General features: G+C 50.9%; 1 protein-coding gene across 18 annotated transcripts in view; it reads left to right on the top strand.

Annotated features, from left to right (window-relative positions):
* SYT17 (synaptotagmin 17) overlaps window positions 1-16,860 on the top strand; it is a 78,406-nt gene that overhangs the window by 14,961 nt on the left and 46,585 nt on the right. The window lies entirely within an intron of this gene.

Here is a 16,860-nt window from a genome sequence, read left to right as displayed (position 1 = left end):
AGCCAGACTCCAACCATCTGGAGGCTGGTCTGGCCCATCCACGCTGGGGCCAGCAGTCCTGGGAAATGTGGGCGGGATTGTCTTGCATCAAACACACTGAGGCGCTTCTCAAAGCTGAGCTCTCCTGGCCAGCATCACATTCAGAACGCAGGTTTTTAACACGAGGACTGGAGGGGCTGTTCCACTGTCGGGGTGTGCGTGTGTGTGTGTGTGTCTGTACACACCATCAAAGATAGGAGATTTATCCCTCTCTTAGTTTGAATTCCCCAAGAAGAAGAAGACCCCGAGGCAAGGGAGGTCATTTCTCAGGGGTGACAGCAGAGGACACCCCCAGAGGGAATGGGAAAGTCCCGTAGAGGATGCATTATCGGGCCGGCTACCTCTGTGGGTGATTGGAGCTGAAACCTGCTGGGGAAACGGGGAGCCAGCATCAGACACATGCCTGAGTCTTTTCACCTGGGGAGCGAGGGAGCTGGGGTATTTATACACCAACTCCTGTCAGCCAGTGAAAGAGGGTGGTTGGGGGACAGGGAGGTTCATTCCCTGGCGTTTTTGGCCTGTTACACTGGCAGATAAAGAGACCTTTGACATCCACAGATGCAAAACGTGCGTTTGCTGGCAGCTGGCTGTAGGCCTGTGTGTGCTGAAGTGGTCAGGGCCTGGAGACAGTGGGCATGGTGTTGGCAGCGTCCGCCCGAGTCCCCAATCCTGCTTCCCATCACATGATCTGGATGTGTTGGGTGGTTTCCGTGTATCCTCCTGGATATTTGATATCACCGGGTTCTCAACGGTCAAGAAACTTACAATCACAAGAGGGAGACCCACTCGACAAAATAAATTCTATATGGCCAAGCTCTGTTCTTGACATCAGTGGCAGGCCCTGGACAGACAGAGAATCTGGACATCCCCATACCTGGCCTCCTTTAGGTCTTGGCTGAAATGTCACCTTTTCGGCAAAGCCTTCCTGGCACGTCCACCCTAGTTTGGCTGTCCTGAAATCCGAGGCCGAGGCACCTGGGAGCGGGTAGTTGATTTAGGAGGTGATCCCGGAAGCAGGAGTGAGGGGTGAGGAGAGGAGGCAGGGAAGGTCAGTGGTCAGTGGTGGTCCTTCAGGTCGCTGTTCTGGCAGCAGGAGGGGGCGGCCTTCCATTCTGCTGGAGCGTGGACTCCGCCCTTGCGTGCTGGCCAGGTGGGCTCCACCGCCTCACAGGAGGGCTGGGGCGGAAAAGAGCAAGAGGCCGGGTGTGCCTGAGCCGAGACCACGCCCGGGCGGAGCTGTGGAGCATCTGCAGCGTCACTGTTTACATGGCAGCCCCCACCCTGGGCCATCCGGAACCCCTTCTCCTCCTTCTTTTTTCTTTTTTTTTTTTTTTGTGAGGAAGATCGGCCCTGTGCTAACATCTGCCAATCCTCCTCTTTTTTTTTGCTGAGGAGGACTGGCCCTGGGCTAACATCCGTGCCCATCTCCCTCCACTTTATATGGAACGCTGCCACAGCATGGCTTGACAAGCGGTGTATCGGTGCGCGCCCGGGATCCGAACCTGTGACCCTTGGGCCGCCGCAGCGGAGCACGCGCTTAACCACTGAGCCACCGGGCCCGCCCTTCCTGCTTCTGTTCTCTCCACGGCACTTCCATCATCCCGTAGACCACATATTTGATGGTCTGTCTCCCCTGCTGGTCCGTAAACCCCATGATGGCAGAGGTTTCTGTCTATTTTGTTTACTTCTGTATTCCCAGCACCTAGAACAGTGCCTGGCATGTGGTCGTGCTCAATACTGTTTGTTGAATGAATGAATGATGGAAGGAGGGGTTCTCCAAAGTGAATTTCCTTCTTCCTTTCTCTCTCCCTCCTTCCTTCCTTTCTCCTTTCCTTCTTCCTTTCCTACCTTCCTTCTCACACAAAGAAAGGCTTGTGGAAACTGCCTAAGGGAAGAGTGGACTCCAGCTCCCATCTCAAGCTTGCCCTGGAGTTTATGCCCTGTGACTGGAAAGGCCAGTTGTCCGAGGTTGGGCTCCCTTGAAGCAGAGCCTGAGATAGGGATTTGGGGGGGATTAGTTTCCTAAGGCTGCTGTGACAGAGCCCCACAAGTTAGGTGGCTTAAAACTTCCGAAATTTATTGTCTCACAGTCTGGAGGTTAGAAGTCAGAGATCGAGGTGCCGGCAGGGCCGTTAGGGGATCCTCCCTGGCCTCTCTGGCTTCTGGTGGCGGCTGGCAGTCCTTGGTGCTCCTTGGCTCGTAGCTGCCTTGCTCCGATCTCTGCCTCTGTCATCACACAGCCTTCTCTCTGTGTGTGTCTGTGTCTTCTTTCTTCTTATAAGGGCACCAGTCACGGTGGATTAGGGGCCCAGCCTACTCCAGTGCAATCTCATCTTAATTATATCTGCAACGACCTTGTTTCCAAATAAGGTCACATCCTGAGGTATTGGGAGTTAGGATGTCAACATATCTTTTTGGGGGGCACAATTCAACCCCAAACAGGATGCAAACAGGAGAAAACCCTGCAGGGGAGGGGGTGAAGCCGTCTAGGTAAACGGTGACAGCTGGACGAGGGCGTGGTCCCAATGAGACCTAGCATCTGCTGGTCTGTGGTGGCGAGGGGACTCTGGACCCCGGATCACGCTGCACCATGTCCCTCGTCCAGACCAGGAGCCAGCCGTCTGTACTCCTACATCTGCGGGTCACTGGCTGGGACCAGGCTGGGAAATCGGATTCTCGGCTGGGCGGCCGTGGGCCTCCCTCAAGCTCCCAGATTGTGGAACAGTGGTTCTGAACCGGGCGCGGCTTTGTCCTCAGGACCTTGGGCGGTGCTGGGAGACACTGGGGTTTGGTGGGTGGGAGGCGCTACTGGCATCTAGTGGGCGGAGACCAGGGAAGTCGCTAACATCCTGCAGTGCACAGGACAGCCCCACAGCAAAGAATGATCGGCCCCACATGTCAGTAGTGCCGAGGATGAGAAGGCCTGTGTGGAGCAAGGAGAGAGGGGAGGTTGGGGGGACAGCGGCAGGGTGGGCCGTGACAGGCGAGACGAGAGCTGGGCTGGTCCCTGTGGGGTGAGGAGGGTGTTTCAGAGAGAGCCAGTTGTTGGGATGGGCGGAGAGCCAAGGATGGAGCTGTGAGGGGCAGTATCCAGGGAACTGCTCTGCTGTTCATTCTGTATGTGGAAAAGGAGATATTGGTTCTGAACGAAAATCCACATCAAGCAAATTAGGCCTGCATTGCAGACAGAGGAAACCCTCCCCCAGCCCGCTGAGGCCGTTAGAATGATGTCATTGCTGGTTTCATTGGAGGCCGACATCCGCCTTCACCAAGCCCTCGGCTGGTCAGTGGAGTGGGAGGGGAAGACGCAGCTGTGTCGTGGGGGGACCCAGAACTCTGCGGTTCCTCGTTTTCAGCCCGCTTAATGGTCAGAGTATCTCTGAGGGTCTTGTTCTGCATTCTCTGCCTTGGAGAACCCACGGGAACAGGAGGCCGGTCGGGCCAGCGTGTAGGCATCCGCTGGCTCACAGCAGAATGTCCCAGCTGTTGTGTGCCTTTGAACATTGTGTCTTTGATCTTGGCGTTCAGGAAATTAGCAGCTAATGGAGCTACTGCAAGTTTTTTGGTCTCATTGATAAGGGTTGGCTGGAAGATCCTGAAAATGAGGACAGAGAAATAGGAGGCGTGTGGGGTGATTGAATAGGTGTGACGTTACGCTGGCTGCTGAGAGAAGTTCGCTCATCCAAGTGGACTGAAATGAATTGATGCGTTGGCCATTTAGAGGTGCAGTCTGTGTGGTCTCAGCTCTTTTTAAAAAAAACTTAATCATTGTGACAAAACATGCATAACAAAATTTATCATCTTATCCACTTTAAGTGTACGTTTCAGTGTTCTTAAGTACATTTATGTTGCTATCCAATCATCACCACCATCCATATCCAGGAGTCTTTTCATCTTGCAAAATGAAACTCTATACCCATTAAACAATAGCTCCCCATCCCGTGTTGCCCCCAGCCCCTGGTAATCACCATTCTTTGTGTCTCTATGAATGTGACTAGTCTAGGTACCTCATGTAAGTGGGATCAGACAGTATTTGTCTTTTTTGTGACTGGCTTATTTCACAATGTCCTCAAGTTTCATCCATGCTGTAGCACGTGCCAGAATTTCCTTCCTTTTGAAGGCTGAGTAGTATTCCATTGTGTGCATATACCACATTTTGTCTGTCCGTTCATTCGTGGGTTGATGGACACTTGGGTTGCTTCCACCTTTTGGTTATTGTGACTAATGCTACCATGAACATGAGTGTATAGATAGTTCTTCAATCATTTTTTTTTTTTTTCTGTGAGGGAGATCAGCCCTGAGCTAACATCCGATGCCAATCCTCCTCTTTTTTGCTGAGGAAGACTGGCCCTGGGCTAACATCTGTGCCCATGTTCCTCTTCTTTATATGGGACACCGCCACAGCATGGCCTGACAAGCAGTGCGTTGGTGTGCGCCCGGGGTCTGAGCCCGCGAACCCCGGGCTGCAGAAGCAGAACGCGTGCACTTAACCGCTGCGCCACCGGGCCGGCCCTTTCTTCAATCCTGTTTTGAAGCAGAAAAATATCCAGGATGAAGGCAGTTCGTTTTCTCTTGAGATTATGTGGCTTTGGGAAGGAGGGGCGGGGGAGGTGGAGAGATTAGATGGCCGGTGGCCGTGCCGGAGCCTCACGGGGCATCGGGAAGGACCAGAGTTCCCGTTCCAGCTCTTCTCCAGGTCGGTTGTGACTGGAGTCACGTAACCTCGTGGGTCTTGGTTTGCTCACGCAGCTTGCAGTGTAGCCGTGCAGATATAAACTCTTCTCAGGAGAAAGTAGCTTCCGGATGTGGAAGGCCCTCGAATTGGGGGGAAATTATAATCTATTGTACACCATAAACACACAATACAAATATTGTACATGTATGAACTACTCATTTATTTAGTCGGTGAATATGTTGCCTGCTTACCATGGTCCAGGGATGGGGCTGCTGCTTTAGCTGTAAGTCAGTGAGCGTCTGTGTGAGCCGAGCAGAGCTCTAAATGATTTACGCGTGCTAACTCGTTTATCCTCACGTGTGCTAACTCGTTTATCCTCACAAGGCCCACTCTACAAAGGGCAAAACTGGGCAGAGAGAAGTTAAGTAACTTGTTCATGCTGCTAAGTGGTAGAACTGAGGCTCTTGGCTTAAAAAATGACGTGCCATCACCAAGACATTGGATTGGTTCTCTCCAGCTAGCAAAACAAAGTCCCTGCCCTCGTGCAGCTGACATTCTGGTAGAGGGAGATACGCAGCAAACAAGTGAGTTTACAGATCATGCCGTGTTGGCACTGTCTATGCCACGAGGAACAATAAAGGAGGATAAGGGGCTGGAGAGAGATGGCTGGGTGGTGAGGGTAGGGATGCTATTTAGACGGGTGAGGGGAAGAAATTTAAGTAGAGGGCTGGATGGAGAGAGGGAGTGAGCCTGGAGGATATCTGGGGAAGAGCATTCTGAACAGTGAGTATAGGCAGTGCAAAGGCCCTGGGGCAGGAGCTTGCTTGGCACATTGATAGCTAGAGTAGAGCCAGTGAGGGCGAGAACAGTAGGAGATGAGGTTGAATTTGTATACAAGGCCGCATCACATTGATCTTGTAGGCTGAAGTAAAGACTTGGCTTTTATTCCTAAGCGGGGTGGAGAGTTTTGAGAAGGAGGGGTGCCCCAGTCAGGCTGCCCTGGAGAGAAATCACTGGGGGACACGTTGACAGGGTACTTATATCCAAAATATATACAGAACTCCAATGACTCAAAAAGAAAAGATTTATTTATTTAACTAAATTTAAGTAATTGGCAATTTAAAAATGGGCACCAGTTTTGAACAGACACTTGACCAAAAAAGACACATACCAACGGTCTATAAGCACATGGAAAAGTGCTCAACATCATTAGCCATCAGAGAAACGCAGATGAAAACCACAGTCAGACACCACCACACACCCACCTACCAGAATGTCTAAAATGACAGAGACTGACCACACCAAACATTGGTGAGCATGTAAAGCAACTGGAACTCTCAGACAGCGCTGCGGGGGTGTAATGTGGTATAGCCACTTAGGAAGAAGTTCTAGCATTTTCTTGTAAAACGAAACATACATCTACCCTGTGAGCCAGCAGTGCCACTCCTGAGAGAAATGGAAACGTGGGGTCCACACCAAAACTTGTGCATGAATATTCACAGCAGCTTTTCACATCATAGCTCTAAACTGGCAGCAGCCAGTGTGTCCATCAACAGGATGAAGGGTAACAAAGTGTGGTACATTCCTATCATGGAACATTATTCAGCAATAAGAAGGAACAAAGTACGGATACACACAGCATGGGTGAATGTCACAAACATTATGCCAAGTAGAACATCATGCTGACACCATTATGCTAAATAGAAGCCAGACCCAAGGGAGCATATCATATATATGATCGCATTTATATGAAGTTCAAGAACCGACATAACTAATCTATGGTGAAAAAATCAAAACAGTGGTTGCAACTGGGGTAGGGATGGGGACTGAGTGGAAAGGGGCAAGAGGGAAATTTCTGGACTAATCATGATGTTCTACATTTTGATAGGGCTTTGAGATACACAGGTGTCTGCCTTTGTCAAATTCATCAAGTACACTTAAGGTCTGCACATTTCATTGTATATACATTTTATCTGGAAAAAAAAAAGAGCCATAGACAGACGTTGAATTCTAGTTAATAATTTGCCTGCTCAAGTGTTTAGGGGACATGTACTGATGTCTGCAACTTACTTTAAAATGCATTCAAAAGAGATCGACGGATAAGCGATAAAGCAAATACAGCGTATTTTAAAAATATTAATAGTAGAATTATTAATGTTAATAACTTCATTGTAGAATCTAAGTGATGAATATAAAGGAGGTCACTATACGATTCTTGCAGCTTTTCTGTATTTGAAGATGTTCATAATGAAACGTTGGGGAGCAGAAGAGAGAAGAGAGCAGGGCCCCCGTTAGGAGTAGTTGGCTGTGGTCTCCTAGGCGGGAGGGGTGACGGCCTGGACCCGGGTGTAAATTAGTCGTGAACAAGTGGCCAGGTTGCGAGGCAATTTGAAGGAGAGTCTTTGATGCCCGGGACCAGTCCTTAGACATTAACCTCCAGCTCAGGGGCCCTGCAGACAAGGGCTGTGACACAGACTGGGGGTTTCTACTGTCATGCTGTGGTTCTCTTACTTTCACAAGCATCAGAATCACCCAGGGGCTCCCAGACCCTAGCCTCGCTGATTCTCATTTCCTAAGTCTTGGGTGAACCTGCACTTTAGCGAATGTGCTGGGAAGTTCTAATGCAGGTGAACTGTGGACCTCGTACTGGGAAGTGCTGGGTGGCTGGTGGCAGGTAGACGGGGGGTGGCTGTTTGAGCTGGACAGACGGGTCCGGAGCGTGGCTATGCCACTCGCTGGTCGGCGGCCGTGATGGTTTAATGAGCTGGCGTGGCTGCCTGAGTGCCCCATGTGGGCTGCCATTAGGATTATGTTTTATGGAGCCATGCAGGAGGGAGCAGTCTCAGGTTCGAGGGCTCTTAGATGTTCTCGGGGGATAATTCTGAGTCGTGTAGGGTGCAGAATCTTTTATTACCAAGCCAGATTGCCTGCTGAGGAGGAGTGTTTGATTTGAGCCCAGAAAAGAAAATGTGTTTAATCAAAGGTGATATTTGCACACCTGAAGGCTGGATGTGTCTGTTTCTGATAATTGCTTTAACCTGAGAGTTGCTCTGTCTGAAGCAACGCCTTTTAGACCTTTGATGCCTAGAATTCAGGGCCCTGCGGCTTGGGAGGTGAAGCCTGTGCAAGTTGCCTTTGCAAGGGAGGTTCAGAGATAGTAGCAATAAATGTGTTCTGGATACTCACCGCACGCCAGACCCTGGGCTGGGGGCAATACTTACGTTACCCTACCAGATGGATAGTACCGGCTCCTGCATCTTATAGATGGCGACCCTGAGGCTCAGAGAGGTTAAGGAACTTGCCCAAGTTTGCACAGCTGGAATAGGAACTTGAACCTGAGACTAACACCAAAGCCACACCCATAACCGCTGTGAAATCATCTGCTTAGGAGAAGCCCTGGCCCAGGACTTGGTAGATTGACCTACACCATGGAACTTGAGCATGATAAGGCTGTATTTCTCACAAGTACACCCACATTTTTATATCAATATGTATCTTGCTTCCTTCCACCTTTGGAGCTGTCCCCTTAGAAGGAATTCTGCGTTTGCTCTGAACCTGTCTGTTAAGAAAGTCCCCAGAGTCTGGGGCGTGCTCGAGGCTTTTCTCAAGAGCGCCACTGTGATTGGAGTTTTTGGAAATGGCCAAAGGGCCGTCTGAATTGACACCAAGATAGGTGTCAGCAGTGGGAACGGCTGTGTTGATTGAGCAATAAAAAAAATTGCATGACTCTGAGGTCAAGACTTACTTTCTTGGGTGACCCCCTAAATGTCTCTTTTTATCAGGAATCTGGGTTAAAACTAGCAGAACCCGTCTCAAACTCTCTTTGACCAAAGAGGCAGGTCTGTGGTTGTGTGGGCTCCAGGCAGCACTGGGTCTGGGGCTCAGTGGTGCCCTGGCAATCTTTCTCAGCCAGAATGTTCCTCAGCTGCGCCTTCCTCCATCGCCCCTCTTCTCAGGAAGGCCCTTCCCATGTGGAAGCACAAGTGGCCACAAGTTGCCTCACGCTTACCTCCTGCTGGCTGGGCCACACAGGTGGAAAGAGAGATCCTCACTTCTGAAAGTTCCGGAAGTCCCAGGGAGGATGCTCTGGGGCCCGGCCTGGTCATGGGCCAGGGCGCGCTCTGTCCTCCCTCGTCCACACGGTGGAAGGTGGCCCCTCACCACTCCTCGGGGGTCTTGAAGCAGGAAGGAGTGTGGATTCAGAGAAGGAAGCGTGAATGCCTCCTTGCTTCACTGCCATAGCTACAGTTCCCGCTGTTATCGTCGCTGCATCTCTGCTCAGGTCCCCACTGAGGAACCTGGGCAGGCAGCCGTTCAAGAGCTGGCCCTGGGGGCAGACTGTGTCCACTGTTGGGAAGGTCCTGGCGGTGGGCAGGGGCTGCCCTGGCCCCAGGAGTGTATCCCCTGGCCTCTTACCGTTGGAGTCCCTTCACCAGGGAGCCGCCCTCGAGGATGGGCCCTGGTCAGATGGCCCGAACCCAGCTCCCTTCTCTGGGGTTCCCTGACCCCTGGGAAAGTCATCTGTCGTCCTGCATTGAGCTCCCCTAGAAACAGACCGAGACCAAGATTTGAGTGCAGGTATTTTATTTGGGGGTGATGCCAAGGAAAACCGGAAGGGAAGGAGGGAAGTGAGACCAATCAAGAATGTGTTATTAGCACTGTGGGCCGCTGCCTTGTGATGCTCCTGGGCCCTCGGTGGAGCTTGCCCTAGGAGTGTGGGCGCTGGGTGCTTACTGACCGGCTCCCAGCAGACGCAGGTGGAGGGGGCTGCCGGGAGTCCTTAATTCCCCAGGCTCCAGCCTGCCTCATGCACACGAGAGAGAGGACTCTGGTGGCCAGAGAGCTGGCGGTCTCCGGCAGTGATGTGGTCAGGGCTGGGGGCTGGGCCGCACCTTCACATCCCCACACTTCCTCTTGCCGCCTCGAGGGCTCAGCGCACAGGGTCTTCCATGCTGCCCACTCTCTCTGCCTGCCACCTCTCTCCATCCTCCTTGCCTCTGGTCAGGAAGATGCGAAACAGATGAGCAAGACCCCTGGCTAAGCAGATGCCCGCAGAGAAGAAGGTGCCCCTCTCTGGTCCTTGAGGGCGCGTCTGTTCTTTGCGAGGGGCTCTCTTGGCAGCTGTCTTTCTCGGCTTTTGGGTGGATGAGCAGGGACAGTCCCCAGCTCTCCCCACTTGGCCAACATCCCCCTTTTGCTTATAGAGGCGGGGACTGGGGAAGGTGTGGATACTGCAGGACCTGGTCTCTGCTCCTCAAAAATCCCTGAGGGAAGTGCTGGGCCCCGGTTGTTGCTGGCTCCTTGGTACCTCTCACTTGCCGCCAGCTTTGGGCCAGTTCTGGGGTCAACAGGAAAAGGCCCCTCTCCTGTCGATGCACAGCTAAAGGCTTGGCCAGACCCTGGGGCGGGGTAACCACTCCATAGACATCAGCTTTGGTTGTTATTTATTCTCAGCGTCTTTGGCACTAGAAGGAGCTCCGGGGATGTGTTTTGAATGGAATAAATAGGATTGTGTAAGGAGCATTAGCTCTTGAGTTAGACTGACCTGGTCCTGACTTTGCCATTTACCATCCACGTGAACTTGAGTCCAATCCCTCCCCCATAAATCAGGGGTAATAATGCATACTGCATGGGGAGCTGGAGGAAAACTGTGAAGATGATAATAATGATAGCTGACTCTGAAGTAACACTCACTGCGCCAGGCGTGAGGCTGAGCGCTTCTATTGTATTAACTATTATCATCCCATTCTATAGATGGGAAAACTGAGGCATGCGTTGAGTAATATGCCCCCCCAAGGCCACGCAGCTGGGATTTGAACCCAGCCTGTCCAGCCCCAGAGGCTGTGCTCTTGGCCGCTCTGCCCACTACGTTGCCTCTTGAAAACCTGAGGTCAGGCAGGCAGAGCCCCTGGCGTGTAACATACACTGAATAAGTGGTGCCCGGGAGCCCAGGCCCCAGGAGGGAGGAGGAGGGGATGCCAAAAAGAGGAAGGAGAGGCTGGAGAGCAGTTGAGATGGAGGCCGTGAGGAATCGGCCTTAGAATCTGATTTGTGTTTCAATTACAGTCATGCGTCGCTTAACAATGGGGTGTGTTCTGAGAAATATGTCGTTAGGCCATTTCGTCGTTGTGTGAATGTCACAGAGTGCACTTACACACACCTAGATGGCACAGCCCACTACACACCTAGGCTGTGTGGTACTGATCTCACGGGATCACCGTCGTCGTGTGTGTCGTTATGCGTCGCGTGACTACATGCTACTTTGATCTTAACCACGCCCCAGGCAAAGATAGAAGGAATTTAGGATATTTTTTAAAAGGAAAAATAGTTGATGATCCGAGGCGCCCAGAGTTACGTGCTGATGGGGCCGAGTGCCTGTGAACCGCCTGCAGTGGTGCGCGCCCCAGCCTCTCCTGACTGCGTACTGTGTTTCGAGATCACTCAGCACTTGATACTGTTACAGCAAGGCCCTTGACGAGGCAGATGTCAGTTTTTAATGAGAATCCCTCTTTAACTTGCTCTGAGCTGCTGTCAGCCTTGACCCTCTCAGCAGAATCCTGGCCTCTGTGTGTGTGTCAGAAAGGTTTCCTGCCCAGGTTTGGTGAACGGCAGTGCTTTGACAATACTGCGCAGCCAGGGCTGGGCCCAGGCCAGAGCCTTACAAGGCAGTGTTAACTAGAAGTTTCTTTGCATGTGCTCCTTCTTGTTTTCGCCCCCTGAGATAGAAATGGAGTTTACATTTCAGACCTCAACGTGAGCTTGATTCTTAGTTATAATATGAACTAGAAGGGGGACCAGAGATGACTTGGACCGACCCTGTTTTATAGATGAGAAAACTGCAGCACAGAGAGGTTGAGTGACTTGTCCAAGGTCACACAGCTTTCAGAAACGAGACTAGAGTTAAGTTGCCTGACTTCCAGGTGGGAGGTCTTGCCACTGTGCCACACTGCTGGTCCTTACAAGAGAAGGGATCTATGATGGCTAAGAGCACAGGCCCTGAAGTCATACACACCTGGGTTCAAGCCCCGGCTTTGCCACCCTCTGGAGGTGTGGGCCCAGGAGAGTAACGTATCACCTCTAAGCCTCAGTTTCCTCGTCTATAAAATGGAGATTGTGTGGCGTGCTGGCTAGCTTGCACTGGCTCATGGAGCCGATTGTTAAATTTTCAGGAATTTTGCAAGCTGGCTGACTTCACAGTGGTAACCTGAAATCAGCCGTTGTGTGTGAAGTTGACAGATGCCACAAATCAGAGCCTTTTCCCCCCTGGAAAGTTTACCAGCACCCCACTGATCATAGTGGTACTTACTTTAGAGGGTGTTCGTGCACAGTCAGAGGGCTAGTTCACATGAGGCTCAAAGCACAGAGCCCAACAGGTGTATACAGTGGTGCCGTATGGATGTCAAGAGCAGAGTCCTGCAGTCCCATAATCCTCGGGCCAGACTCAGCCCAGCCCCTTCCAGCCGTGTGACCTTGGGCAGTTGCTCAATGGCACTGATAATGATGGTAATTGCTGACTCTTCCTGAGCGCTTCCCCCAGACCAGGCGCTGTTCTAGGGCTTTCCATGTGAGTTTGAAAACACCCAGGGACTATGCTTATCCTCATTTTGCAGCTAAAGAAACTGAGGCACAGAAAGTTTGAGTAACTTGCCCAAGGCCACGTTCAAATCCGTGCATCTGCTCTCGGTCTCCACCCTGCCTCGCTGAGGCTCAGCTTTCTTCTTTGGAAAATGGCGGGAATAGCGAACCTAACCTCAGGAGTTGTGGTTAGAGTGGCATCTGACAATGCCTGTGGTGGTCACATGGGCCCGGCACGTAGCAAGACCTCAGTTAATGTGCGCTAATTGCTGGTCAGTGCTCAGTAAATGTCGCTGTCAGTCATTACCGTGATGATTGCGTTAAGATCTTCCTAGCCAAGGGACCAAGACTCGGTTTGACCAAAGAGATTAAAGCAACATTGGCCAGCCAAGCAGTTCATCGACTCCAGCTGGGCTCGAGAAGATGAGGCCCTGGCTCTGAGTGGCTGGCGGGTTGGGTGGCCGGGCATCTTCAGAGAGAATGTTGGGGCTCTGTGCAGAGAGGGAGAGGCGGAAAGTTTCCATGGGCCGTCCCCATTGATTGAACACGTAGAGATGGCAGGTTCTGGGGCTACAAACATGAGTGAGACCCGGTCCCTTCCCTCGAGATTCTCATCATCATATAGCAGAGAGCGAGCATGTGTCAATGCCTCCTGTTTCCCGACACCGCGTGAGGCCTTTTCCCCACGTGATCCTGTTGAGTACTCACACAAGCCTGCGGTGGGTGGGGTACGGTGATGGCCCCCGCTTTACACACAAGGAGGCTGAGCTTCAGGATTGAGTGACTTGCCTCGTGGAATAAATGGTGGACCCAGGACTTGAACTCAACTGACTCTGGACTCAGTACTTCCCCGTCACCTGGAGTCGCCTCTGAGACACAGTCAGGGCCATCAATAACTGTGACGCGAGGGGAAAATTAGTGGGGCCGTAAGAGAAGGGTCTTTTCATTTCAGGCAGCAGCAAAACTGAGTCCAGCCAGCGTAAGGGAAATGAAAAATAAAATGATAATAGATTCACTTACTGAATGCAGGCACTAAGCCCTTCACTGTATGAACCCATTTAACTCCTTCAACAACTGTATCTGATGGGTGTTCTTACCACCCCATTGTACAGATAAGAAAACAGAGGCCAGGGAGTTAGGGGACCCGTCCAGGGTCACACAGGAAGTGGCAGAGGCGGGATTCATACCAGGCTCTTGGAGACAAGGAGGGTGGTATTGAGAGGGTAGAGGAGTAGTTCCTAGAAGCAAAAGAAGACTTGAACCACAGAGGCCCCCGGGCAGCACCACGACCCTCTTGAGCTGATGTCCGTGGACTGCACTGTCCACCAGAAATATAATGTGAGCTGTATATGTAATCGTAAATTTCCTAGTAGCCACATTAAAAAAACTAAAACAGGCGAAATTTATTCCAGCGCCGTCTTATTTAATCCAACGTATCTAAAATGGTATCATTATCACATGTAATCAATTTATATAAAATTATTAGTGTGAAATTTTACATTCCTTTCATACCAAATCGTGGGATCTGTTGTCTATGTTACGCTTACAGCATGGCTCAATTTGGCGCCACCTTTCTCTCTTTCTCTGTCCCTCAGGTAGACTCTTTCTGTTGTTAGAATAAACGGCCATAGCCAGCTCACAGCCTGGCCCCCGTGTTAGTTTTCAACTGCTGCATAACAACCACAAACTCAGCAGCTTAAAACAACACCCTTTCCGGGGTATGGCGTCACACTTTCCAGGTATGGTGGAGCTGGGTCCTCTGCTCAGAGGCTCATCAGATTAAAATCAAGGTGTCGGCCGGGGCCTTGATCTCCTCTGACGCTTGGGCCCCTCTTTCAAGCCCACTGGTTATTGGCGGAATTCAGTTTTGTGCGGTTGTAGGACTGAGCCCACAGCTCTCCGAGGCCTCCCGCAGTTCCCTGCCCCGTGGCTCTCTCTACACGTGGCGGTTTGCTTCTTCAGGGCCACCCAGAATCTTAACTGGAGAGTGTGTGCTGCTGCTCCTTATCTCTGACGTCTAAGTCCTCTTTTAAAGGGCTCGCCTGATGAGGTCAGGCCCACCCAGGATAATCTCTCTTTTGATGAATTCAAAGTTAACTGTTGGGGGACCTTAATTTCATCTGCAAAATCCCTTTACCTTTGTCATATAGTGTAACCTAATGGTGAGAATGATGTCCAATCATATTCACACGTCCCACCTACACTCGGGGGTGAGGGGATTGTACAGGGAGTGTACACCAGGGGGCACCAGCCTTGGGGGCCATCTTAGAATTCGACCTCCCCCCCCACCCCCTGCCATGGAGAGGACTCTGACTGGCTGGTTTGGTCACATGGCCATCTCTGAGCCAATCACCTGGCCAGGGAGAGGAGGGTACTCTAGCCAGGCGGGGTCAAATGTCCAGAGTTAGCCCCACCCAGACCACAGCCAGAGGTTCTGATACCAGAATAAGGGGGAGGGATGCTGAATAGACAGAAACCTTGTGTAGTGCACCCCAAAACCTAAGACTGAGAGAAAGTGCAGTTTTTCATAACAGTGAGGGCATCTAAGGGCAGCAGACATAAGAAAGAAAAATAGCTATAAGGGATACCTGTGCTTTTCTTTCTTTCTTTTTAAATCAATCAATAGGTGTATTAGACTCTTACTACGTGCCAGGCCCTGGACCGGGTAAGAGGGTGGGCTTTGAAGTCTGACAGACCCAAGTTTGAATCCCGACTTGACCATTTACACCTTCGTCCATTCAGTAAATATTTACTGCGCACTTAGGCAGGCCACTAGTGTTGTCACAGGGGACACTCACTGTGTGACCTTGGGAAAGTTCCTTGACTTCTCTGAGCCTCGGTTTTCAGTAGGGATAAAAGCCAAAGAGCATAGCTGTCAAGAGTGTACCATCTGGAGTCAGCCTCCTTAGATACGTGTCCTGTAAACTGTTTTCACTCGTAACACTTCTGACACCAAATGTGTGGGGGTTTTCTCCACACCAACAGATTCTCCATTTCTTCAGACACCAACTGGGTGCCCTACAATTCTGTTCAGTTCTGACACGAGCTGCCTGGAGTTGGCTCAGTCCCCACAGGTTAAGGGCTCAGTCCCACAGGACTGGCCCCACTTCAGATGCCAGTCACAAGTGCCAGGTTGTCACCCGTACTTCTGACCGACCCAGCTATAAATCAGGGGTTCTCATGGCTTCTTCCTTAGGTTCATGATTTGCTAGAATGGCTCACAGAACTCAGGGAGGCACTTTACTTACTATTATTGGTTTATTATGAAGAATACACCTCAGGAAGAGCCAAATGGAAGGGAGGCAGGGGGCAGGGTATTGGGGGCGAGGGGTGTGGAGGGGTGTTTCTTCTCTGGGTCACCACCCTCCCAGCACCTTGATGTGTCCGCTAACTCAGAAGCTCTCCAAACCCTGTCATTTAGGAGTTTTTATGGAAGTTTCATTACATAGGCACGATTGATTAATTCATTGGCTGTTGGCGATGGAACTCAGTCTCCAGCCCACCTCCCTTCTCCAGAGGATGGGGGTTGGGGCTGAGAGTTCCAGCCCTCTAGTCATGCCTTGCTCTTTCTGGTGACCAGCCTCTATCTTGAAGCTTTCTAGGGCACCATTCATCTCACTAGCATACAGAAGATATTCTTATCACTCTGGAGATTCCAAGGGTTTTAGGAGCTGTGTGCCAGGAACTGAGGACAAAGGCCAAATATATATTTCTTACTGTATCGCATTCTGGCTCTGCTGTCTGCTTGCTGTGTGATGTCAGGCAGTGCCTTAACCTTCCAGTGTCTCCGTTTACTTGTAGGGACAATGAGGATAATAATAATCCCTCTCCCAGAGGGTTGTAGAGAAGATTAAATGGGAAAATAAAGGAAGGCACTTAGAACTCTGTGCCTGGTACATGGTGTGCTCTCAGTAATGTTGGTTATCATCATCACATCATCATCATTAACACCATCAACATCAACATCATCATCATCATCATCATGATCATCATCATCAACATCAACATCATCATCATCATCATTATCAAAGAGGTCTTTTGAGAATTGAATGAGATAACACATGCCACATGCCATGTGTGGTACAGAAGTGCTCAGTCAATATTTTCTGCTGTGGTTATTCATTTATTTAGTGAACATATTAGGAGGGTTTCCCATGTGCAGGCTCTCGTGTGGGCTCGTGATCTAGACAGAAGGTGACAGTTAGAACCTGAAGTCCTAAGTTGTGCCCATGCTGACACCTCCCTGGGATGGGGTTCCTGGGGACTTGTTCACCACTCTATGCCCAGTGCTATGCAGCGCCTGGCTCAGAGTAGAGCTTTTGTTTGCGAGAATCATGACCTGTTGGTAGCATTTCCTCTAAGAGGTAAGCCTGAGGCCTGTGGGAGCACCTGGGAGGGGCCCCTGTCCCCACTTGTAGGTGGAGTGGGAGCGGGAGGGAGGTTGGGCAGTCTGGAATGTTCTGTTTGCCTGGCATATAATTTGACCCTATGAAGAATGGTACAATATAAGATTGAGAGAAACTGAAGCTGGAGGATGAAGAACCTCATAGATAGCATTTATCCTGAAGGGG

Source organism: Ceratotherium simum, chromosome 26 (assembly GCF_057802395.1).
Source record: "Ceratotherium simum simum isolate JZ-2026a chromosome 26, ASM5780239v1, whole genome shotgun sequence".
Classification (NCBI taxonomy): Eukaryota; Metazoa; Chordata; class Mammalia; order Perissodactyla; family Rhinocerotidae; genus Ceratotherium; species Ceratotherium simum.
The sequence above is the reverse complement of the archived record's forward strand: the minus strand, read 5'-3'. Positions and strand labels throughout refer to the sequence as shown.